Source organism: Mustela nivalis, assembly GCF_964662115.1.
Source record: "Mustela nivalis genome assembly, chromosome: 3".
In the NCBI taxonomy this organism is placed as follows: domain Eukaryota; kingdom Metazoa; phylum Chordata; class Mammalia; order Carnivora; family Mustelidae; genus Mustela; species Mustela nivalis.
Window position 1 is genome coordinate 28,645,071 of NC_139022.1, and position 25,367 is coordinate 28,670,437.

Below are 25,367 nucleotides of genomic sequence, written 5' to 3' on the forward strand. Positions count from 1 at the left end.
TCCCTCTACGTTTCCCCCTGCTCTTGATCTCCTTCTCTCAAATTAATTAATTAATTAAAAATCTTAAAAAAGGAATGTCTTTCCTCTTCTCCAATCCTTTGCCTTTGCAAATCATATCATATCTGTTCTTCAAGTTTCATACTTGCAGTAAGTTCCACTGTTACTCACCTCCAATCATTATTTGTTTTACTATTCTGTCTTCCTTACTAGATTGTTGGTTCTTGATTGATAAACTGTATATTTATTTTTTATGGAATGAATAAATAATAGTTGTTTCCATACAGATGGGATCCATAATATTCCTATAATTCATCAAAATCATAAATAGAGTAGATCCACTTGAGTCTTGCTAAGGTCCGTAACAGCATGTTTTATTGCTCTAAATAATGTCTTGTGTTTATTTTGCATCATCACAGTTATTATTTAACTTACCATTCACAATTCCCTGTATTAAATATAATAAATAATTTACACTAATTACACAGATAATATAAAAATACAAGTTTCAGGTCAATGTGGAAAATTATTTCTCTATTTGGAGGGCTTCAAAGTAACCAAACTTCTAATATGTAGCTTTTGAAGGACATGTAGTTCTAGTTTACTGAACTTCAGAAGTACAGTTCAAAATATATACCATCTTTCTTGGACTTACCTTCTACAAGTTTCTTGGGAGACATGGAACTACTTACTAAACAACTGAAAAAATTTAAATTTCTAGAGAACCTAGAAAACATAGTAACACATCTTGCTAAGTCACTGTGATTTCAACTTGCAATCCCTCTGGGTTATGCAGTCCCTTGTTTTTAATTATAGGAATGTATGTTACTGCCTATTTTTTTCTCCTAAGGCCTCATATAGAGTTAGCTATTTTGAAATTTTATTAGTATTTGATATCATATTTGATATAGTATTTGACATTTACTTTCTAGATTATTAGTATAACCTCCCTATATTTCCCCCTGTGTTTCTTGCCTCATTAATATATTAATGACTCAATTTCAATTTCTTTTAAAAATTATTTCCATGATTTAAAAGTATTTCACTATGAACTCCATAAGATTAAGTGGCAAACAAGCAGTTGTTTCCTGATTCTAAAATAAAATGAACAGAGATAATAATTGAGATTCGGGCTTTATTACCTCTAAATAGAACTTATTTAAATTTCACTAATTATTTCCAAACATTATTTAAGTGGTTTCATTTGTAGAGTCATTTTACTTGAGATTTCTACAATGGAAACTTCAACACAATTTTAACTTCTTTTCCTTTTCTTATTTGAACACTTGCTATTTGTGGTTACTCTCTTGAGTTCTGGTACTGGTTATCTTGTCATTATCTCCAAATATTGTGTGCTTGGTTAATTTTTCCTCCATGATTAATTAGTCTCCCCCAAATTTCCAATTGTCCTTCTCATTTTCTTTGGTTCACATCTATGATCACTGCATCTGTTTATCTTTATTTAATATTATTTTTCTAAATTCCAGATGCTACCAAATGCCTGCAATTTATATGTTTTGACATTCTTTCTATATCTAATATTTACCATGTCCACTTCTGAACCATTACTTCCCTATGAATCTATTGCTCATTTAAAACCTCAGCTTCTAAGTAATGCTTCATTTTTTAATGATGTTCCCCGCCTAGAGGTTACATAGGATAAAAAATACATCCTAGAAGAAAAATGTCTGGATTATCAAAAATCCCATCCGATTGTTTGCAGGGAAATTTTGTAGGATTTTATATTTTCACTAACAGTGCAAACAGAAAGATTATTTTGTTTCATTACATTGTCAAAATCATTTTTAACCTTTTTATAAAATTTTATAAACCTAGAGGGGCCCGGGTGGCTCAGTTGATTAAGCAGCCAGCACTTGAAATTGGCTCAGGTCATGATGTCAGGCTCCAGGGATTGAGCTCTATATCAGGCTTCTTGTTCAATGGGGAGTCTGCTTCAGATTCTCTCTCCCTCTCTCTCTGCCCCTACCTTACTCATGCTCTCTCTCTCTCTTTAAAATAAATAAATCTTAAAAAAATTAACTTCTGTGAGCCTATTTGTGAGAAATGTTTCTCATTCTTACATAAATATGCATTTTGTTTCTACTGAATGGGTAGTTGTCTCATATCCTCTTCAATGAATTGCCATAGAAGTCATTAATTCATCTCTTGTGAAAACAAAATAATAGTATAGTTTCATGTTGTTATATAGATATTCCAATTTCCACAAAATTTTTTGTTGCATTAGACAATCTTTATACAGTGATTTATAATGCCATTTAATATTTATCACATTTCCATACATGAAAGTACCTATTTGAAGTCATTACTTAAATAAATTTATCACATACCTGATTTTTATTTCTATAGCTTGAAAAGAATTCTTGAAGTCATTGAAGATGTCATCTCTTATTTATTTTATAATAATAATATAATAAGTTATAGATTATATAATTAAATATAAAAATAAATCTATAAATAAATTATAAATCTTAGATTAGCAATAATCTAAGATTAATAATAATCTAAGATTTATTGGGCGCCTGGGTAGTTCAGTAGGTTAAGCCGCTGCCTTCAGCTCGGGTCATGATCTCAGGGTCCTGGGATCGAGTCCTGCATCGGGCTCTCTGCTCAGCAGGGAGCCTGCTTCCCTCTCTCTCTCTCTCTCTCTGCCTGCCTCTCCATCGACTTGTGATTTCTCTCTGTCAGATAAATAAATAAAATCTTTAAAAAAATAATAATAATCTAAGATTTATTAAGAAAGGCTTTAAATTCTGTCTTACATCATAAACTGCTTAAATCTATGCATTTTATTAAAAATAAATAATTTCATGTTTAAATCACATTCTTTGGGGACCCTGTTATTCATATCTGGAAGAATGTTTGAAGTTATTTACATTGTTTTCATTATTCAAATATTTCTAAGAATTTATTTTTCTATAAATGACCATGAGCACAATTGCTGAATCTTAAATATAAATTAATTAATACCAGTAGATTGTACCCAAAAATGCCAACATCCAACTATGCTACAAGTGCCAATTTAGAAAAAAATTAATATGTCCACATTCATTGCACCATTTAACACTATTCAGACTCTGAAATTTTGCTGTTCTACTTAACAGAGTGGTACTTTATTGCTATCTAAATTTTATTTCCCTGACTTTTAGTTAAATTGAGGTCTCTACAATGATATGTAGAAATTTCTTAAACATTTTAGATTCTATTGTTTTGTTAGTTTAAGGAATGTAAATTATCTTCTTTCAGTCCTTATCATTGTGTTAACTTTGGCCATGATGTCTTTTACTACAAAAATTTCATAATTTTATGCAGTTAAATACTATGTTCTAAACCTTTCCTTATAAGAAGTAGATTATTTTGGGGGCATCTGGGTGGCTCAATGGGTTAAGCCTCTGCCTTAGGCTCTGGTCATGATCTTAGGGTCCTGGGATGGAGCCCTGCATCAGGCTCTCTGCTTCCACCTCTCTCTCTGCCTACCTCTCTGCCTACTTGTCTCTGTTAAACAAATAAATGCAATATGTTTAAAGAAAAGGTAGTAGATTGTTTTATGTTATGTTACAATTTCTATAATATAACCTTTCTTATTAAAGTCTTTTATCTACAGGGTCAATTTTCTGTATACATGTAAATAGGACTCTAAATTTATTTTTCCCTATACTGAGCAAATTTTCACTACACAAGGTAATAGTAATTTTTATCCTTTTAATATATAATTTCTACTTTATCAAATTTTAATATTCTATATACTCTAAGTTGGGCTTTGAGATCCATAGTATCCCAATTTTTTTCTTTCTATATTATTATGATTTGACACTAAGTAATATTAGATCTGTAAATAAATATTAAAAATATACATCAAAGAGAATTGGCATTGTTATTGTGATGCTATCCTTGAACACAGAATATCTATTTCTCTTAGTCATTTTGCATATCCTTTATTTTATCCATATAATATATTTTTGTATTATAAGTTTCATTGAAATATGTATTTTATATTTACTTTTTATTGTAAATAGCATTTTATATTTTTTAAACTACCATTTAGAAAAAAAGCTAAGGAAATTTGTAGACTGATCCATCACCTTCACGAGGTGAGTATCCTGGTGATCAGAGCCAAAATGATGGGGGGACTACAGACTGATGATCAGTAGACGACTATTTATTACAATCACTTCTTTTTTACTTTACACAAGATCCAGTTTCATATAGGATAGATTTACATGCAGGATGTGAACTGCATGTGAAATGTGGGTTACGGGCAAGCAATCAGGTGGGACCAGGGAACAACAATGATTTTCTCTCAGCTTTAAATGACAAGAGCAACTTAAAGATTCTCCACACTTACCAGATCCACATAAAAGAGGACATGGAAACACTCTAGGGGCCCTCCTGTGTTTATTCTGGGTGTCAGCCCAGGAAGACTCTTGCCCTCCATGTCTTGGAGTTTTCTCACAGGATCTGACAGGACCCAGTCACATTGGTGAGGATCCAGGTTGTGTTCCAACACTGATCTTTATGAAATCTCTTTTGATGTTAATAAAAGGATCTGTTGATTTTTGTTTTTCTACTCAGGTGATTATTTCTTTGAGAAATAGGAGGGCTTTTTTGTTATTGTTTGTTGTTTGTTTGCTTGCGTTTTCTCTATCTGAATCTTAAATCTCATTTTTCTTTTTATTTTCTCATGATAACAAATAAGTTCCTGAATATTCATCAACCATCCCTTCCCTCCATCAACCCAGAGAAGGTTCTTCTCTATAGCTGAGCACATCTTTTATGGTTTATTTCCTGCTTCACCCATTCATATGTTTATTGGATTTGCATCTTAAATTTCACCTATGAGTGAAATCATGTGGATTTATGTCTTGCCGTGACTGAATTATTTCACTTAGCATATTACACTCTAGCTCAATACATTTCATTGTAAATGGCAAGATTTCATTTTTTTTTATTTCTTTTCAGTGTAACAGAATTCATTGTTTTTGCACCACACCCAGGTGCTCCATGCAATGGCGCATTCCCTCCATAATACCCACCACATGGTTCCACCAACCTCCAACCCCCAAACCCTTCAAAACCCACAGGTTGTTTTTCAGAGTCCATAGTCTCTCATGGTTCACCTCCCCTTCCAATTTCCCTCAATTCCCTTCTCCTCTCCATCTCCCCATGTCTTCCGTGTTATATGTTATGCTCCACAAATAAGCGAAACCATATGATAATTGACTCTCTCTGCTTGACTTATTTCACTCAGCATAATCTTTTCCAGTCCCGTCCATCTTGATACAAAAGTTGGGTATTCATCCTTTCTGATGGAGGCATAATACTCCATAGTGTATATGGACCATATCTTCCTTATCCATTCGTCCATTGAAGGGCTTCTTGGTTCTTTCCACAGTTTGGCAACTATGGCTATTGCTGTTATAAACATTGGGGTACAGATGGCCCTTCTTATCACAACATCTGTATTTTTGGAGTAAATACTCAGGAATGCAATTGCAGAGTCATAGGGAAGCTCTATTTTTAATTTATTTTTAATTTTTAATTTGCTGAAGAATTTCCACACTGTTCTCCAAAGTGGCTGCACCAACTTGCATTCCCACCAATAGTGGAAGAGGGTTCTCCTTTCTCCACATTCTCTCCAACACTGTTGTTTCCTGTCTTGCTAATTTTGGACATTCTAACTGGTGTAACGGTGGTATCTCAATGTGGTTTTAATTTGAATCTCCCTGATGGCTAGTGATGATGAACCTTTTTTCATGTGTCTCATAGTCATTTGTATGTCTTCATTGGAGAAGTATCTGTCCATGTCTTTTGCCCATTTTTTGATATAATTATCTGTTGTATGCATATTGAGTTTGAGAAGTTCTTTATAGATCCCGGTTATCAACCTTTTGGCTGTACTGTCATTTGAGAATATCTTCCCCCATTCTGTGGGTTGCCTCTTTGTTTTTCTGACTGTTTCCTTTGCTGTGCAGAAGCTTTTGATCTTAATGAAGTCCCAAAAGTTCATTTTCGCTTTTATTTCCTTTGACTAGGGAGACGTATCTTGAAAGAAGTTGCTGTGGCTGATATCAAAGAGGTAACTAAGTTCTCTGCTAAGATTCTGAAGGATTCCTGTCTCACATTGAGGTCTTTTCTCCATTTTGAGTTTATCTTTGTGTACGGTGTAAGAGAATGATCGAGTTTCATTCTTCTACATATAGCTGCCCAGTTTTCCCAGCACCATTTATTGAAGAGACTGTCTTTTATGCACTGTATATCTCTTCCTGCTTAGTCGAAGATTAATTGACCATAGAGTTGAGGGTCCATATCAGGGCTCACGACTCTGTTCCACTGGTCTGTGTGTCTGTTTTTATGCCAGTATCATGCTGTCTTGATAATCATAGCTTTGTAGTAAAGCTTGAAATCAGGTAACGTGATGCCACCAGTTATATTTTTGTTTTTCAACATTTCCACAGCGATTCAGGGTCTCTTCTGGTTTCATACAAATTTTTGGATTATTTGCTCCAGCTCTTTGAAAAATACCAGTGGAATTTTGATCGGAATGGCATTAAAAGTATAGATTGCTCTAGGCAGTTTAGACATTTTAACAATGTTTATTCTTCTGATCCAAAAGCATGGAATGGTCTTCCATCTTTTTGTGTCTTCTTCAATTTCTTTCATGAGTGTTCTGTAGTTCCTCGAGTACAGTTCCTTTACCTCTTTGGTTAGGTTTATTCCCAGGTACCTTATGGTTCTTGGTGCTATAGTAAATGGAATAGATTATCTAATTTCCCTTTCTGTATTTTCATTGTTAGTGAATAAGAAAACTACTGATTTCTGTACATTGACTTTGTATCCTGCCACGTTCCTGAATTGTTGTACGAGCTCTATGAGTTCGTGGGTGGAGTCTTTTGGGTTTTAATATATAAAGAATCATGTCATCTGTGAAGAGAGACAGTTCGAATCTTCCTTGCCAATTTGGATACCTTTTCTTTCTCTTTGTTGTCTGGTTGGTGTTCCTAGGACTTCTAATACTATGTTGAACAAGAGTGGTGAAAGTGGACATCCTTGTCATGTTTCTGATCTCAACGGGAATGCTGTGAGCTTTTTCTCATTGAGGATGATATTTGCTATGTGTCTTTCATAGGTAGATTTTATGAAGTTCAGTAATGTTCTCTCTATCCTTATACTTTGAAGCATTTTAATAAGGAACGGATGCTGGATTATGTCAAATGCTTTATCTGCATCAATGGAGAGGACCATGTCGTTTTTCTCTCTTCTCTTATTGAATTGTTCTATCACATTGTTTTGTCAATGTCAAACCATCCTTGTAGCTCAGGGATGAATCCCATCTGGTCTCGGTGGATAATCTTTTTAATGTGCTGTTTTATCCAGTTTGCTAAGATCTTGTTGAGAATCTTAGCATCCATATTCATCAGTGAAATTGGTCTGAAATTTTCCTTACTGGTGTGGTCTTTGCCTGATTTGGATATCAGGATAATGCTGGCTTCATAAAAAGAGTCTGGAAGTTTTCCTTCTGCTTCAATTTTTTGAAACAGCTTCAGGAGATTAGGTGTTATTTCTTTTGTGAAAGTTTGGTAGAATTCTCCAGGGAATCCATCAGGTCCTGGGCTCTTGTTTTTTAAAATGTTTTTGATCATTGCTTCAATCACGTTACTAGATATTGGTCTATTCAGGTTGTCGATTTCTTCCTGGGAGTTTATAGTTTTCCAGGAATTCATCCATTTCATCTAGGGCTAAGCTTATTGGCATATAACTGTTGATAATAACTTCGATGATAGTTTCTACTTCCTTGGTGTTAGTTGTGGTCTCTCCCTTTTCATTCATAATTTTATGAATTTTATCTTTCTCTATTTTCTTTTGGATTAGTGTGGCCAATGGTTTATTATTCTTATTGATTCTTTCAAAAAACCAACTTCTATTTTCATTGATACATTCTACTGTATCTCTGGTTTCTACCTCATTGATCTCAGCTATAATCTTGATTATTTCCCTTCTTATGTGTGGAGTTGATTTAATTTGTTGTTGATTCTCCAGTTCTTTTAGGTATAGGCACAGCTGGTGTGTTCTGGATTTTTCAATTTTTTTGAGGGAGGCTTGGATGACTATGTATTACTGCCTTAGGCCTGCCTTGGCTGTATCCCATAGGTTTTGGACCGAAGTTTCTTTATTCTCGTTGGTTTCCATGAGTTGTTAAAGATTTTTTTTGATCTCCTGGTTGATCCAAGCATTCGTAAGCAAGGTGATCTCTAGCTTCCAGGTATTTGATTTTCTTCCAAACTTTTCCTTGTGGTTGATCTCCAGTTTCAAAGCATTGTGATCTGAGAATATGCAGGAAATAATCTCAGTCTTTTGGTATTAGTATAGTCCTGATTTTTGTCCCAGTATGTGGTCTATTCTGGAAAAGGTTCCATGTGCCATTGAGAAGAATAAGTTTTGTGTTGTTTTAGGGTGGAATGTCCTGTGTGTATCTATGAGGCCCATCTGGTCCAATGTGTCTTTCAATGCTTTTCTTTCTTTATTGATTTTCTCCTTCGATGATCTATTATTGACTAAGCCGTGTTAATATCTCCTACTATTAATGTATTTATATCAATGTGATTCTTTATCTTGGTTAATAGTTCTCTTATGTAATTGGCTGCTCCCATATTAGGGGCATAGACATTTACAATTGTTAGATTATCTTCGTTGATAATCCCTTTAAGTGTTACGTGTGTTCTTCTGTATCTCTGACTACAGTCTTTAGTTTAACATCTAATTTATCTGATATGAGAATTACTACTGCAGCCTTCTTTTGAGGCCCATTGGCATGAAAGATGCTTCTCCATCCCTTCTCTTTCAGTCTGGGTGTATCTTTAGGTTCAAAATGGGTCTCCTCTAGACAACATATGGATAGGTCCTGACGTTTTCTCCAATCTGCAACCCTGTGTTGTTTTATGGACGCATTTAGGCCATTCACATTGAGAATGATTATTGATAAATATGTTTATTGCATCGTGCTACCTTTGAATTATTTCGTTCCATAGATTGTCTCTATATTTCTGTTCAAAGATATTCTTAGGATGTTTCCTCTTTTATATAACCCCCCCTTAATATTTCCTGCAGTGTTTACTTGGTGGTCACATAGTCTTTTAAGCCTTGCAGGTCTTGGAAACTATCTCTCCATCCATTTTGATGTCAGTCTTGCTGGATAAAGTATTCTTGGCTGCATGCTTTTCTCATTTAGTTCCCTGACTATATCTTGCCAGCCCTTTCTGGCTTCCCAGGTCTCTGTGGACAGGTCTCACGTTATTATGATGGGCTTTCCTCTGTATATAAGTACCTTCATTGTCCTAGCTGCCTTCAAGAGAGTTTCTCTACATTATAATTTCTACTTCTTAGTCTTAGATGCTCAAGGATTTTTGAGAATCTATAATCTTGGGGGGAGACCGTTCTTCTTCTAGTACATGAACACATGAACACTGGTTTCATTTGTAAGATTGGGAAAATTTCATGGACAACTTGTTCCACTATATCCTGTAGACTTTTTTCTTTCCTCTTCCCTTCAGGGATTCCAATAATTCTGACTTTGGAACATTTCATGGCAACATTTATTTCTCTGATTCTGTTTTAGTGGCTTCTAAGCTGTTTGCTCCAGGCTTCCTCTTGGTCATTTCTCTCTATCTGTTTGTCCTCCAAATCACTAATTCTATCTTCTGTATAAGTTACCCTAGATTTGAGAGAATTTGGATTAGATTGGCACTCATTGAGAGCATTTTGAACATCATCACTAGGGGCTTTCAGTTTGGCCCTAATCAATTCCGTTTGGTCATCCATGGCTTTCTCCAACCTAGCTATTGCCTAGATAATTGTTAGCCTGAACTCTCTTTCTGACATATTGTCTATGTTGATAGCCATTAGCTCTGTTGCAGAAGGTCCATTCTCTGTACTTTTCTTCTGTTGGGCATTCCGCCTCCTAGTCATTTTGGTGAGAGATGACTGAACAGATGTAGCTGGATGTATCCACCATGGTGCAGTCAAGGTGCACCCTGGAACACTTCTGAGCAATCAGGGTTCCCTACCCAAATCAGAAAAAAAGAAAAGAAAAAGAAAAATAGAGAGAGAGAGAGAGACAGGAAAAAAAGGGAAAACAAAAAAGAAGGCTCAGCCTAAATGGGCCCCAAGGTAAGATTTATGAAGTATACAAACAAATACAGACAAACAATAAGATTGATTTAAGTTTATGACAAGGGAAATATATATATATATATATATATATATATATATATATATATATATATGGAAACAAACAAAGAAAAAAAGAACCTCGTCAAAATGAACCCAAAGTTTAAGATTTATATATTACCAGGGCAAACACTAATACACAGAAACACTGGCAGAAGAAAAAAATGGGAGAGTAGTTGTAAATTCTCACTGTGGGCGAGGAAGGTTATTTTGCTTCTTCCTGGATGTATCTTCATATCTTTGTTAAAGAACTCAACTTTCCTAAGATAACGGGAGATTAAAAATTGGTTTATCTATAGGGGTAGTATTGATTGGGGAAAGGGGATTACCTTGAAGTTTAACTTTATATGAATATTAAATAATAGAAATTTTAAAAATGAACTAAACTAAACTAAAATTTTTAAAATATTAAAAATAATAGAAAAGCAAAAGAAAAACACGGGTGTATTTATCAAAAAGTTCAGTTTAAAATGTTATGGAATTTGACGTACTGGACATCTCATTGTGATGGTAAATAAGCCAAAAAATTATCTATATAACAAATAAAAAGATATTTTATAAATGAACCAGAATAGTGGGAATGAATTAAAAATAAAAGGTGTATCTATGAAGTAGTGGTAGTTGTTCTCTTGTCATCATTTTTTTTTTTCCTGGTTGGCTCTCTGGGGGAATGACCTGCCGCGTGGGTTTTCAGGCAGTGTTTCCTGAGTTAAGTCCTCCCGCCCCCCTCAAGGGGGTGGGCTCTGAAGAAGCCTGTTTTTCAGGCTTTTGTTCTCTGGAGGTTTTTATGTTTGTTTGTTCATTTTTTTTTTCTCTTGCCTTGACAGCTTTTGATGGTTTTGGGGGTTTAGAGGAAAGCAAACTGCACCCAGACCTCCCTTTCATATAGAAGCTTCAGTCTGTTCCCCTCTTGAGTGCTGCAGAGCACCTAAGTTCCCCTTTGGCAACTGGCAGAGCAGTCGTGGTCCCTGGGTACACTGGAACTCCTTCTTGTACCCAAAACCACAATAGCAGCAGTTGTCTGGGCAGTTCCAGACCACCAGAGATGTTCCAAGCAGCTATCACACGCTGAGATTTTTCCAATGGGTGGACAGGGAGTACTCAGCCTTTCTTCAATGGAGATCACCTGGCTGGCGCCTGGGTGCATCTCTCTCAAGAGAGGGTGTAGGGCATGACCTAGGCTCTGATAGCACGGCACAATGGCACACATTTGTGGACTGCAAAAAGGCTATGTTTCTGCTGGCTGTTGAGGCTCCCAGCCCCGCCTGGGAGCCATACCCCACAGGCCCTCAGGTGTGCTTGCTCGAGGCTCAGGGTCCAAGACCTGGTTTCTTCACTGCTCTCTCTCTCTGGCTCAGTTCCAGGGGTGGCTGTCCTCAGTCCAGGGACTTAAGCCCCTGTCCCTAACTGCCCCGATTCCCACAATCCCACCCCCCCGTGATTTTTTGAGTGCTTTCAACCAGACTCCAAGTTAATGCTCATCCCCAGTCACAGGGCACTCTCATATTGGGGTATTCCTTTCCAATGGGTTGCTTCTCATGGCTCCTTCCCCCTTTTGTTTATCTTCTGATACCAGTCCGACTTTTCCACTCTGTTTTACCTGCCCATTGGTGTCTTCTGCCCTGGTAGAGATCCAGACATTTATAATTCTAATCTCAGGCTGATTTCCTGGGTGATCTTTGGTAGGTAATCAGTTCACTTTAGGGTACAGGTTGAAAAGGTGTCTCCTAGTTCTCCCCCAACTTGTCTTCCCCCCACGATTTCATTTTTTGAGGGCTGAGTGCTATTCCATTGTGTAAACATACCAAATCTTCTAACTCAATCATTAATCAATGTACATTTGGGTTTTTTCCAGAATTGGTTATTTTTGACAATGCTGCTGTAAATATCAAGATGCATGTATCCACTCAAATTAGTATTTTTGCATTTTGTGATCAAATACCTAGTAGTGTAATTGCTGGATCAAAATGTAATTGCATTTTGAACTTTAAAAAAAAAACTTTCATACTGTTTTCCAGAGTGCCTGTACCAGCTTGCATTCCCACCAACAGTATAAAATGATTCCCCTTTCTCCATATCTTTTTGAACACCTTTTGTGTCCTGTGTAGCTAAGTTTAGCCATTCTTACTGGCATGAAGTGATAGCTCATTGCAGTTTTGATTTGTATTTCCCAGATGATGAGCAATGTTGAGCATATTTCCATGTGTCTGTTAGCTATTTCATGTGTCTGTCTGACCATTTTTAACTAGCTAATCTGGTTTCTGGATGTTAAGGTTGAGGTTTGTGTATATTTTGGATACTAGCAATTTATCATTTGCAAATATCATCTCCTATTCTGCAGGTTGTCTTTTAGGCTTGTTGGTTGTTCCCTTTGCTGTGCAGATTTTTATTTTGGTAAAGACACAAGAAGTTATTTTTGTTTTTGTTTCCCTTGTGCAGGAGACATATCTAGAAAGGAGACGCTATGGCAGATATCAAAGAGGTTGCTGCCTGTGCTTTCCCCTAGGATTTTGATGGATTCCTATCTCTCATTTATATCTTTAATCCATTTTGAATTTATATTTGTGTATAGTGTAATAAAGTGCTCCAGTTTCATTTTTATGCATGTGCCTGTCCAGTTTTCCCAACACCACTTGCTGAAGAGACTACTTTTTCCATTGGATAGTCTTTCCTGCTTTGTCAAAGAATAGTTGGCCATGTAGTTGTGTGATCATTTCCAGGCTTTCTACTCTGTTCTACTTATATTTTTATATTTTGTGCCATTACCATACTGTCTTTATCACTACAGTTTTGTAAAGGAACTTGATATCTGGAAATATGATGCTTCCAGCTTTACTTTGCATTTTCAAGATTGTTTTGTCTATTTGGGGTCATTGGTGGCTCCATAGAAATTTTAGGATCACTTCTTCTATCTCTGTGAAAAGTGATTATAACATTTTGATGGGCTTTGCATTAAATGTGTAGATTTCACTTGGTAATATAAATATTTTTCTAATGTTTTTTTATTTTTTATAAACATATAATATATTTTTATCCCCCAGGGTACAGGTCTGTGAATATCCAGGTTTACACACTTCACAGCCCTCACCAAAGCACATACCCTCCCCAATGTCCATAACCCCACCCCCCTTCTCCCAACACCCCTCCTCTCAGCAACCCTCAGTATGTTTTGTGAGATTAAGAGTCACTTATGGTGTGTCTCCCTCCCAATCCCATCTTGTTTTATTTATTCTTCTCCTACCCCCTTAACCCCCCATGTTGCATCTCCACTTCCTCATATCAGGGAGATCATATGATAGTTGTCTTTATCCGCTTGACTTATTTCGCTAAGCATGATACCCTCTTGTTCCATCCACGTCATCGCAAATGGCAAGATTTCATTTCTTTTGATGGCTGCATAGTATTCCATTGTGTATATATACCACCTTTTCTATATCCATTCATCTGCTGATGGGTATTTAGGTTCTTTCCATAGTTTGGCTATTGTGGACATTGCTGCTATAAACATTCGGGTGCACGTGCCCCTTCGGATCACTACGTTTGTATCTTTAGGGTAAATACCCAATAGTGCAATTGCTGGGTCATAGGTATTCTATTTTCAACATTTTGAGGAACCTCCAAGCTGTTTTCCAGAGTGGTTGCACCAGCTTTCATTCACACCAACAGTATAGGAGGGTTCCCCTTTCCCTGCATCCTCACCAGCATCTGTCACTTCCTGACTTGATAATTTTAGCCATTCTGAGTGGTGTGAGGTGATATCTCATTGCAGTTTTGATTTGTATTTCCCTGATGCCGAGTGATATGGAGCACTTTTTCATGTGTCTGTTGGCCATCTGGATGTCTTCTTTGCAGAAATGTCTGTTCATGTCTTCTGCCCATTTCTTGATTGGATTATTTGTTCTTTGGGTGTTGAGTTTACTACGTTCTTTATAGATTCTGGACACTTGTCCTTTATCTGATATGTCAATTACGAATATCTTCTCCCATTCTGTCAGTTGTCTTTTGGTTTTGTTAACAGTTTCCTTTGCTGTGCAAATACTTTTGATCTTGAGAAAATCCCAATAGTTCATTTTGCCCTTGCTTTCCTTACCTTTGGCGATGTTCCTACCAAGATGTTGCTGCAGCTGAGATCGAAGAGGTTGCTGCCTGTGTTCTCCTCAAGGATTTTGATGGATTCCTTTCACACATTGAGGTCCTTCATCCATTTTGAGTCTATTTTTGTGTGTGGTGTAATGAAATGGTCCAATTTCATTCTTCCACATGTGGCTGTCCAATTTTCCCAGCACCATTTATTGAAGAGGCTTTTTTCCATTGGACATTCTTTCCTGCTTTGTCAAAGATTAGTTGACCATAGAGTTGAGGGTCCATTTCTGGGCTCTCTATTCTGTTCCATTGATCTATGTGTCTGTTTTTGTGCCAGTGCCACTCTGTCTTGATGATGACAGCTTTGTAATAGAGCTTGAAGTCTGGAATTGTGATGTCACCAACTTTTGCTTTCTTTTTTAATATTCCTTTGGCTATTCGAGGTCTTTTCTGGTTCCATATAAATTTTAGGATTATTTGTTCCATTTCTTTGAAAAAGATGGATGGTACTTTGATAAGAATTGCATTGAATGTGTAGATTGCTTTAGGTAACATAGACATTTTCACAATATTTATTCTTCCAATCCAGGAGCATGGAACATTTTTCCATTTCTTTGTGCCTTCCTCAATTACTTTCATGAGTACTTTATAGTTTTCTGAGTATAGATTCTTTGTCTCTTTGGTTAGGTTTATTCCTAGATATCTTATAATTTTGGGTGCAGTTGTAAATGGGATTGCCTCCTTAATTTCTCTTTCTTCTGTCTTGTTGGTGTAGAGAAATGCAACTGATTTCTGTGCATTGATTTTATAACCTGACACTTTACTGAATTCCTGTACAATTTCTAGCAGTTTTGGAGTGGAGTCGTTTGGGTTTTCTACATATAGTATCATATAATCTGTGAAGAGTGATAATTTGATTTCTTCTTTGACAATTTGGATGCCTTTAATTTCCTTTTGTTCTCTGATTGCTGAGGCTAGGACTTCTAGTTCTATGTTGAATGGCAGTGGTGATAATGGACATACCTGCCGTGTTCCTGACCTTAGCAAAAAAGCTTTCAGTTTTTTCTCCATTGAGAACGATATTTGTGGTGGGTTTTTCATAGATGGCTTTGATAATATTGAGGTATGTGTCCTCTATCCCTACACTTTGAAGAGTTTTGATCAGGAAGGGATGCTGTTCTTTGTCAAATGCTTTTTCAGCATCTATTGAGAGTATCATATGGTTCTTGTTCTTTCTTTAATTGATGTGTTGTATCACATTGATTGATTTGCAGATGTTGAACCAACCTTGCAGCCCTGGAATAAATTCCACTTGGTCATGGTGAATAATCCTTTTAATGTACTGTTGAATCCTATTGGCTAGTATTTGGTGAGGATAATATAAACATTTTTAAAAAATTTGTTCTTCTAATCCATAAGGGTTTAGCTTTGTTTTCCATTTCTTTTTTAATCTTCAATTAATTTCAACAGTGTCATAGCTTTCAAAGTACAGATATTCTTTTTAAAAAATATTTTATTTATTTATTTGACAGAGAGAGACATCTCAAAGAGTCATAGAGGACGACAGAGAGAAGGGGGGAAGCAGGCTCCCTGCCAAGCAGAAAGCCTGATGCAGGGCTCAATCCCAGAAAACTGAGATCAGAAGCTTAACAAGCTAAGCCACCCAGAAGCCCCATAGAGTACAGATATTCTACCTTTTTGGTTAGGTTTATTTCAAATATCTTTTTTATTTTTTTGTACAATAGTATATTGGATTGATTCTTTGATTTCTCTTTTGGCTATTTCATTACTGGTGTATAGAAATAGAATATATTTCTTTAGGTTGGTTTTATATACTGCAACTCTAGAAATCATGTATCAGTTCTAGGAATTTTTTTGGTGGAGTATTTTGGTTTTTCTCTATAAAGTATCATGTCATCTACAAATGGTGATTTTTGACTGTTCTGGTTAAAATTCCCAGTATTACTGGTGGAATTTTGATCGGAACAGCATTAAAATTATAGATTGCTCTAGGCAGTATAGACATTTTAACAATGTTCATTCTTCCAATCCAAGAACATGGAATGGTGTTCCATCTTTTTGTGTCTTCTTCATTTTCCTTCATGAGTGTTCTGTAGTTCCTCAAGTAGAGATCCTTTACCTTTTTTGTTAGGTTTATTCCCAGGTATCTTATGGTTCTTGGTGCTATAGTAAATGAAATCGATTCTCTAATTTCCCTTTCTGTATTTTCATTGTTAGTGTATAAGAAAGCCACTGATTTCTGCACATTGACTTTGTATCCTGCCACACTGAGGAATTGCTGTATGAGTTCTAGTAGTTTGGGGGTGGAGTCTTTTGGGTTTTCCATATAAAGAATCATGTCATCTGCGAAGAGAGAGAGTTTGACTTCTTCATTGCCAATTTGGATACCTTTTATTTCCCTTTGTTGTGTGATTGCTGTTGCCAGGACTTTTATTACTATGTTGAACAAGAGTGGTGAAAATGGGCATCCTTGTCTTGTTCCTGATCTCAAAGGGAAGGCTGTAAGCTTTTTCCCATTGAGGATATTTGCTGTGGGTCTTTCATAGATAGATTTGATGAGGTTCAGGAATGTTCCCTCTACCCCTATAATTTGAAGCATTTTAATCAGGAAAGGATGCTGGATTTTGTCAAATGCTTTCTCTGCATCAATTGAGAGGACCATGTGGTTCTTCCCCCCTTCTCATATTAATTTGTTCTATCACATTGATTGATTTGCGAATGTTGAACCATCCTTGTAGCCCAGGGATGAATCCACGTGATCATGGTAGATAATCTTTTCAATGTGCTGTTGGATCCTGTTGGCTAGGATATTGTTGAGAATCTTAGCATCCATATTCATCAGTGATATTGGTCTGAAATTCTCCTTTTTGGTAGGGTCTTTGACTGGCTTGGGGATCAGGGTAATGCTGACTTCATAGAAAGAGTCTGGAAGTTTTCCTTATGCTTCAATTTTTTTGAAACAGCTTCAGGAGAATAGGTGTTATTTCTTCTTTGAAAGATTGGTAGAATTCCCCCAGGGAATCCGTCAGGTCCTCGGCTCTTGTTTTTTGGAAGGTTTTTAATCACTGCTTCAATCTCGTTATTAGATATCAGTCTATTCAGGTTGTCGAATTCTTCCTGGTTCAATTTTGGGAGTTTGGAGTTTTACGAAATGCATCCATTTCATCTAGGTTGCTAAGCTTATTGGCATATAACTGTTGATAATAACTTATGATGATTGTTTCTACTTCCTTGGTGTTAGTTGTGGTCTCTCCCGTTTCATTCATAATTTTATGAATTTGGGCTTTCTCTTGTTACTTTTGGATTAGTGTGGCCAATGGTTTATTGATCTTACTGATTTTTTCAATAAACCGACTTTTAGTTTCATTGATACGTTCCACTGTATCTCTTGCTTCTATTCTAATTGATCTCAGCTCTAATCTTGATGATTTCACTTCTTATGTGTGGAGTTGGTTTGATTTGTTGTTGATTCTCCAGTTCTTTAAGGTGTAGAGACAGCTGCTGTGTTCTGGATTTTTCAATTTTTTTGAGGGAGGCTTGGATGGCTATGTATTTCCCTCTTAGGACCGACTTTGCTGTATCCCATAGGTTTTGGACAAAAGTGTCTTCATTCTCATTGGTTTCCATGAATTGTTTCAGTTCTTCTTTGATCTCCTGGTTGATCCAAGCATTCTGAAGCAAGGTGGTCTTTAGCTTCCAGGTGTTTGAGTTCCTTCTGAACTTTTCTTTGTGATTGAGCTCCAGTTTCAAAGCATTGTGATCTGAGAATATGCAGGGAATCATCTCGGTCTTTTGGTATTGGTTAAGTCCTGATTTGTGACCCAGTATGTGGTCTATTCTTGAGAGGGTTCCATGTGCACTTGAGAAGAATGAGTATTCTCTTGTTTTAGGGTGAAATGTTCTGTATAAATCTATGAGGTCCATCTGGTCCAATGTGCCATTCAATGCTCTTGTTTCTTTATTGATTTTCTGCTTCACTGATCTGTTTATTTCTGAGAGGGGCATGTTAAGATCTCCTATGATCAGTGTATTCATATCAATATGACACTTTATCTTGATTAACAGTTTTCTTAAGTAATTGGTTGCTCCCATATTGGGACATAGATATTCTTCAAAGAGCAGGAGAAAATAATCCTAAATTTTGTATGGAATCAGAAGAGAACCTGAATTGCTAAGGAAATGTTGAAAGACAAAAATAAAGCTGGGGCATCACGTTACCTGATTTCAAGCTTTACTATAAAACTGTGATCACCAAGACAGCATGGTATTGGTCTAAAAACAGACACATAGACCAGTGGAGCAGAGTATAGAGCCCAGATGTTGACCCTCAACTCTATGGTCAATTAATCTTTGACAAAAAAGGAAAAATTATACAGTGGAAAAAAGACAGTCTCTTCAATAAATGGTGCTGGGAAAACTGGACAGCTATAAGTAGAAGAATAAAACTTGACCATTCTCTTACACCGTACACAATGATAAACTCAAAATTGATTTAAAAAAAAAAAAAAAAACCTTAACGTGAGACAGGAATCCATCAGAATCCTAGAGGAGAACATAGGCAGTAATCGCTTCAATATCAGCCACAGCAACGTCTTTCAAGATATGTCTCCAAAGGCAAAGGAAAAAAAGCTAAAAAAAACTTTTGGGACTTCATCAAGATCAAAAGCTTCTGCTCAGCAAAAGAAACAGTCAAAAAAAAAAAAAAAAAAAAAAAGAGGCAACCCACGGAATGTGAGAAGATATTTGCAAATGACAGTACAGACAAAAGATTGATATCCAGGATCTATAATGAATTCCTCAAACTCAACACACACAAAACAGGCAAACATATCAAAAAATGGGCAGAAGATATGAACAGACACTTCTCCATCAATACATACAAATGGCTATCAGACACATGAAAAAATGTTCATCATCACTAGCCCTCAGAGAGATTCAAATTAAAACCACATTGAGATATCACCTTACACCAGTTAGAAGGGCCAAAATTAACAAAACAGGAAGCAACATGTGTTGGAGGAGATGTGGAGAATGGGAACCCTCTTCTACTGTTGGTGGGAATGCAAGTTGGTGCAGCCTCTTTGGAGAACAGTTGGAAAGACCTCAAGAAATTAAAAATAGAATTTCCCTATGACCCTGACATTGCACTCTTGGGTATTTACCCCAAAGATACAGATGTTGTGAAAAGAAGGGCCATCTCTACCCCAATGTTTATAGCAGCAATGGACACGGTCGCCAAACTATGCAAAGAACCAACATGCCCTTCAACAGACGAATGGATAAGGAAGATGTGGTCCATATACACTATGGAGTATTATGCCTCCATCAGAAAGGACGAATACCCAACTTTTGTAGCAACATGGACGGGACTGGAAGAGATTATGCTGATTGAAATAAGTCAAGCAGAGAGAGTCAATTATCCTATAGTCTCACTTATTTGTGGAGCATAACAAATAGCATGGAGGACAAGGAGTGTTAGAGAGGAGAATGGAGTTGGGAGAAATTGGAAGGGGAGGTGAACCATGAGAGAACTGTGGACTCTGAAAAACAATCTGAGGGGTTTGAAGTGGTGGTGGGGTGGGAGGTTGGAGTACTGGGTTGTGGGTATTATGGAGGGCACGGATTGCATGGAACCCTGGGTGTGGTGAAAAAATAGTGAATAGTGTTTTTCTGAAAATAAATTAATTAATTTACAAATAAATAAATAAATAAGATTCCCAGTATTATGTTAAATAGCTTTGGTAGAGTGGACATCCCTGTCTTGTTCTTCACCATAAGGGAAAAGCTCATGTGTTCCCAACTGAGGATAATATCATCTGTGAGTTTTTTCGTATATGGACTTTATTATGTTGATATATTTTTCCCTCTAACACTCCTTTTCGAATACCTTTATCATGATTGGATGTTCTTAAAAACTTTCTCAAAAAGCTTTCTCAACAATTTTTACATCTATTAAAAATATAGTATGGTTTTTGTTCTTTCTTTTATTGATGTGGCATATGAAACTAATTGATTTGCAAATATTGAACCACCCTTGCATCCCAGGAATAAATATCTTTTGATCATAATGAATGTGTCTTTTGATGTTCTGTTGTTTTCAATTTGCTAGTATTTTGTTGATAATTTTTGCATCCATGTTCATCAGGGCTATTGGCCTGTCATTCTGCTTTCCAGTTGAATCTTTCTCTCGTTTTGGTATCAGGGTAACGTTGTCTTCATATAGTGAGTTTGGATGTATTCTTTTTATTTCTTTTTCTTTCTTTCTTTTTTCTTTTATTTCTTTCCCCCTGAATAAAGAAGAATCTGTATTAATGTTTTTAAAATGTTTGGTAGAATTTATTTGTGAAGCCATCCAGCCTCAGATTTGGTTTAGGGGAATTTTTTGATTATTGATTCAATTTGTTTACTGGTTTTCAGTTTGCTCATGTTTTCTCTATTTTCCTGTCTCAGAAATCTGTGAAGTTTTAAGGAAAATTTTCTGGCCAGCAGAGACTAAATAGAATTCCTCAGTAATGGATTAATCTTTCTTAAAGGAATGTTTGCCCTTTGCCCTCAGCTCCTGTATCGTGACTTACAACCCCTTCAAATGTCCTGCTTCATAAATTTATTTGTTTTTCTGGTTCTTTGGGTCATTGGAGATATTGTATCCCTTGGTAACTTGGATCTGTATCCCTTTTGCTGTAATACAACATAACCGTTAGCTAAAGGCTTTTCTGAATTCTGTGAGTATTTCCAGCAAATTATTGAAACAGAGAATGCTTTGGGGACCCTCAAACTTGAGTTGACATCACAAGTGAAGAAGGTTTTGTGAAGTTTATATACCATGCAGGAACAGACATTTTATACAACAACAACAACGATTTTAGACTACTTGACAAGTGTACTCTGTTCCAAAGTCAGTTTATTTATTCCAAAGGAAGTAGAGAGAAAACCCGAGGACTCAGAGAGTGAAGTTATGAGCTATTAAGAAGTATTCCCAGGCCATTATATCAATTTCTAATAGATCACCTCTACAGAGAATCAATAAATAAATCAATAACGTGAACATGAACATCACTATAGACTAAATGTACTTAGTGATCATATATAGGACATTCCATCCAATAGCAGCAGAATATACCTCTTTTTTTTTTTTTTCTTCTCAAACACACAAGCAGCACTGCCCAAGATAGGTCATATGTTAGGTCAAAGATCAAGTTTTCTACCACAATGTCATAAAGCTAGAAATTAATAACAATAGAAAAATTGGAAAACCGTCAATTTATGGCAATTAAACAACATACTATTTTGCAACCAATAAGACAAAAAGAAAATCGAATTTGAGGTGCCTGGGTGGCTCAGTGGGTTAAAGCCTCTGCCTATGGCTCAGGTCATGATCTCGGGGTCCTGGAATCGAGTCCCGCATCGGGCTCTCTTCTCTGCAGAGAGCCTGCTTCCTCCTCCTCCTCTCTCTCTCTGCTTGCCTCTCTGTCTGTCAAATAAATAAATAAAATCTTAAAAAAAAAGAAAATCAAATTTGAAATCAGTAAAATCCCATAAAAACAAATATAACACAACATAGCAAAATTTATGTGACTCAACAAAAGCAGTATTTAGAGGTAACTTTATAGTATTAACTCTGTCTATGTCTAATTATCTAAGTTTAAGACACAAGGACCATTTTTTTTAAGTACAAACTGAGCCCAAAGTATTAGAAAAACCATAGAATAAAATTATGAAAGCATAAATAAATACAATAGAAAATAGGCAAACTCATATATTTCTAAACCAGGGCACTCATCTCTAAAATGTGGGAACATTATTATCAGTTACATGAGGTTGTTAAAGAGTTGATAAGATAAATGCATTCAAGGCTTTGTACAACTGGTGTCACTTCATGTTACACATATTATGCTTTGGAAATGTTTGTTATGATGTGATGTCTTAGAATATATACAGTGATCATAATGCATAGACAACAGGCAGTCAGAATCTCACATTTCGTCTTTTGAGTCAGGAGATATAGATAATTTCTAGTACTTAATGGCATTATTGTTCATTTCCCCTTCTTAAAGAGGGGGTAGGTTGCCCACTACTCACTTAGACAGCAAGTGTGACCATGTGACTTACTTGGCCAATAAAACATCAACAGAAATGACTGGCGAGGACATGAAGAACTGGTGTGCACATTTTTACATTTTCTTCCTCCCTGTGACTGAATCTTGACTAGGTATTCTCTTTTCCCATACTCAACTATTATATGTTATTTTAAAACAGAAAAGTTCTGCTATGACTCTTTTTCTTTTCAAATGTACTTCAAAATTTCTTTTCACATGAATGCCATACCTTTGGTACTCTGATTCTCCTTGATGTCAAAATATGTGTTTGAATCTCTTAAAATATACAGTTTACATTGTTTACCATTAAAGCCTGTTTTCAAAATGCATACTTGGATTTCTTTTTAACATTTGATATATGTTTGTCTCCTTGAGAATTCCACTTTCTTCACTGTGGATGTCAAAATCTTCCTGCAAAGTGTCCAGTAGTTACCTTAAATTATACCAAATTTATGAAAGAACCCACAACACTAATATTTTCAGGTCAGCAATAATCATGTGGCTTCTGAATGGAGAATGATCCCACTTTTTCTATTTGTATTTTTTAAAGTAAATGCTTAAAACTCATTTTAGTGTGACTGAGTTCTTATTTTCAATGGCTCTGTCCAATGCATCCACTTCAGAGAGTCCCCTGATAGCCCACATTTGGCATATGCTATGAGCTAGAAGTAAACCTTTGTTATCTTAAGCTACTAAAACCTTCAGGTTTCTAATTCTTACAGTAATCTACCATATAATGGCTGATATTATTAACAAAAAATATAAATATTTTTAGATGACACTATCAGAAAGCAAAATAACATTATTTTTACTTCTCACTTGTCTTAATGGATGTATGGAGAAGCATGTGAGGATTAATGGGTAGAGAAAATTTGTATCCTTTAATCAATCTAGCAAAAATGTTTAAAGTATAAACATGTAAATGTATCCCCAAGCCACTTGAAAATATTTTCAGCAAAATTTTGGTCTGATGACAATATAATGTATCTATATTTCCCTTGCCAAATGAACTACTTGTGTAAATATTTCTGATCCTCTCATACATGACTCCATAACCCCACCAAATTTACTTCTTTTTTTTTTTCTGCATTGCATCTATATATCATGATATTCAGAAGATCCTATATTTTTCATATTTACTTTTGAACGATTGTGACAATTTCTTCTATACTACTGTTTAATACTAGGTTATTAAATATTTAAATTATGAATAAATACAAAACATAAGCTTACTATAAAATACCTCTAAGGATACATTTTTGTCTTTTTAGACTTAAATTTTTAGTGAGTGTTCTTTTTTAATATTTTATTTATTTATTTGATAGACAAAGATCACAAATGAGCAGAGAAGCAGACAGAGAGAGAGGAGGAAGCAGGCTCCCTGCTGAGTGGAGAGCCCAACATGGTGCTTGATCCCAGGACCCTGGGATCATTACCTGAGCCAAAGGCAAAGAAAGGCTTTAACCCACTCAGCCACCCAGGTGTCCTTTAGTGAGTGTTCTTAAGTTGTCAAAGCATGAATAGGGATTTCTTTTTAGATCCTTTTTAGATCCTTTTTCCAGTGACATACTCAGATAATTCAACAGTTCAGAAGGGAAATTATATTGATAAATGATATATTTTAATGGCATTATTTATTATTGTCAGTTATATTGATAGAATTTCAATCAATTTCTCAATTTATTGCTGAAAACATGACTTTTAAAATAGAATGAGCCTCAGCAATTTCCTATACATTTCCTGAATAAACATTCTCCTCATTTTATTAATGGCATATTTCCTTTGTTCATTTCTAAGACTGTAGATAATAGGGTTGAAGAGTGAAGGGTTATGGAATAGAAGACAGAAAAGACCATGTCCTTGATAGTGGACTATCAGATGGCCTCAGGTATACATAAAATTCTGACACCACAAGGATGTGAGGGACAGAAGTAGAAAAAGTATTTTTTTTTTTTGGCTACACCACTTGGAAATGTGAGAATGGTAGAAAATATGTGAATGTAAGACCTGATGATGAAAATGAAACAGTGACCACCAATCCCCAGATCAGAGGCAATGATCACTATCTCATTACTAAAGGTATCAGAGAAGTAGAACTTTATCAGTGAAGTGATATTACAAAACAAAACAAAACTGATGGATGACATTAGGCAGACAGAAGGGCAGTAAGAGTGTGTGCCAGTGTGCACATCCTCATATATGAGACCACTGAGTGTGGAAGCCAGAGTCATTTGGATGCAGATTTGAGGGTTTATGATCATAGGGTAGTGAAGTGGTTTGCAGCTTGTCACATGACAGTCATGGACCATGATAATCAGAAACAGAAGCTCCACATACACAAAGAAAACCAATAGGAAGTCCTGAACTACACATCCAGCCTTTGAAATGGTGCTGCTGTCAAGCAGGAAATTGATGCATGAGTTAGGATCTGTTACAGAAATGTAGCAGGCATCCAAGATGGACAGATTCCTGAAGAAGAAATACATGGGTGTGTGAAGACTCCTGTCAAGGCTGGTGACAGTAACAGTGATAATGTTCCCCATCAGAGTGACTACATACATCACAGAGAAGGTTATGGCATGCAAAATCCATAATTCCCACACATCAGAAAACCCCATGAGGAGAAATCCCATCATGATGGTGGAATTTAACATTTGTGGGTAATGCATTTTTTACCTGGAAAGTAAGAAGTGAAATCCAGAGCTCATGAAATATCAAATTATGAAAATATCATTCTTAAATAGTTTAGTCTTGACCCCTACCTAATTATAATCTATATTGAAACCCCTAATTTTATAAAAATGTGTTTTTAAAAATTTTTTATAAACATATAATGTATTATTAGCCCCATGGTTGCTGGTCTGTAAATCACCAGGTTTACACACTTCACAGCACTCACCATTGCACATACCCTCCCCAATGTCCATA

General features: G+C 36.0%; 1 pseudogene across 1 annotated transcript; it reads right to left on the minus strand.

Annotated features, from left to right (window-relative positions):
• Positions 1 to 24,140: 24,140 nt before the first annotated feature.
• Positions 24,141 to 25,093, minus strand: LOC309861988 (olfactory receptor 14C36-like; annotated as a pseudogene). The gene has a single exon. The product of its transcript is annotated as an olfactory receptor 14C36-like (transcript).
• Positions 25,094 to 25,367: the final 274 nt, after the last annotated feature.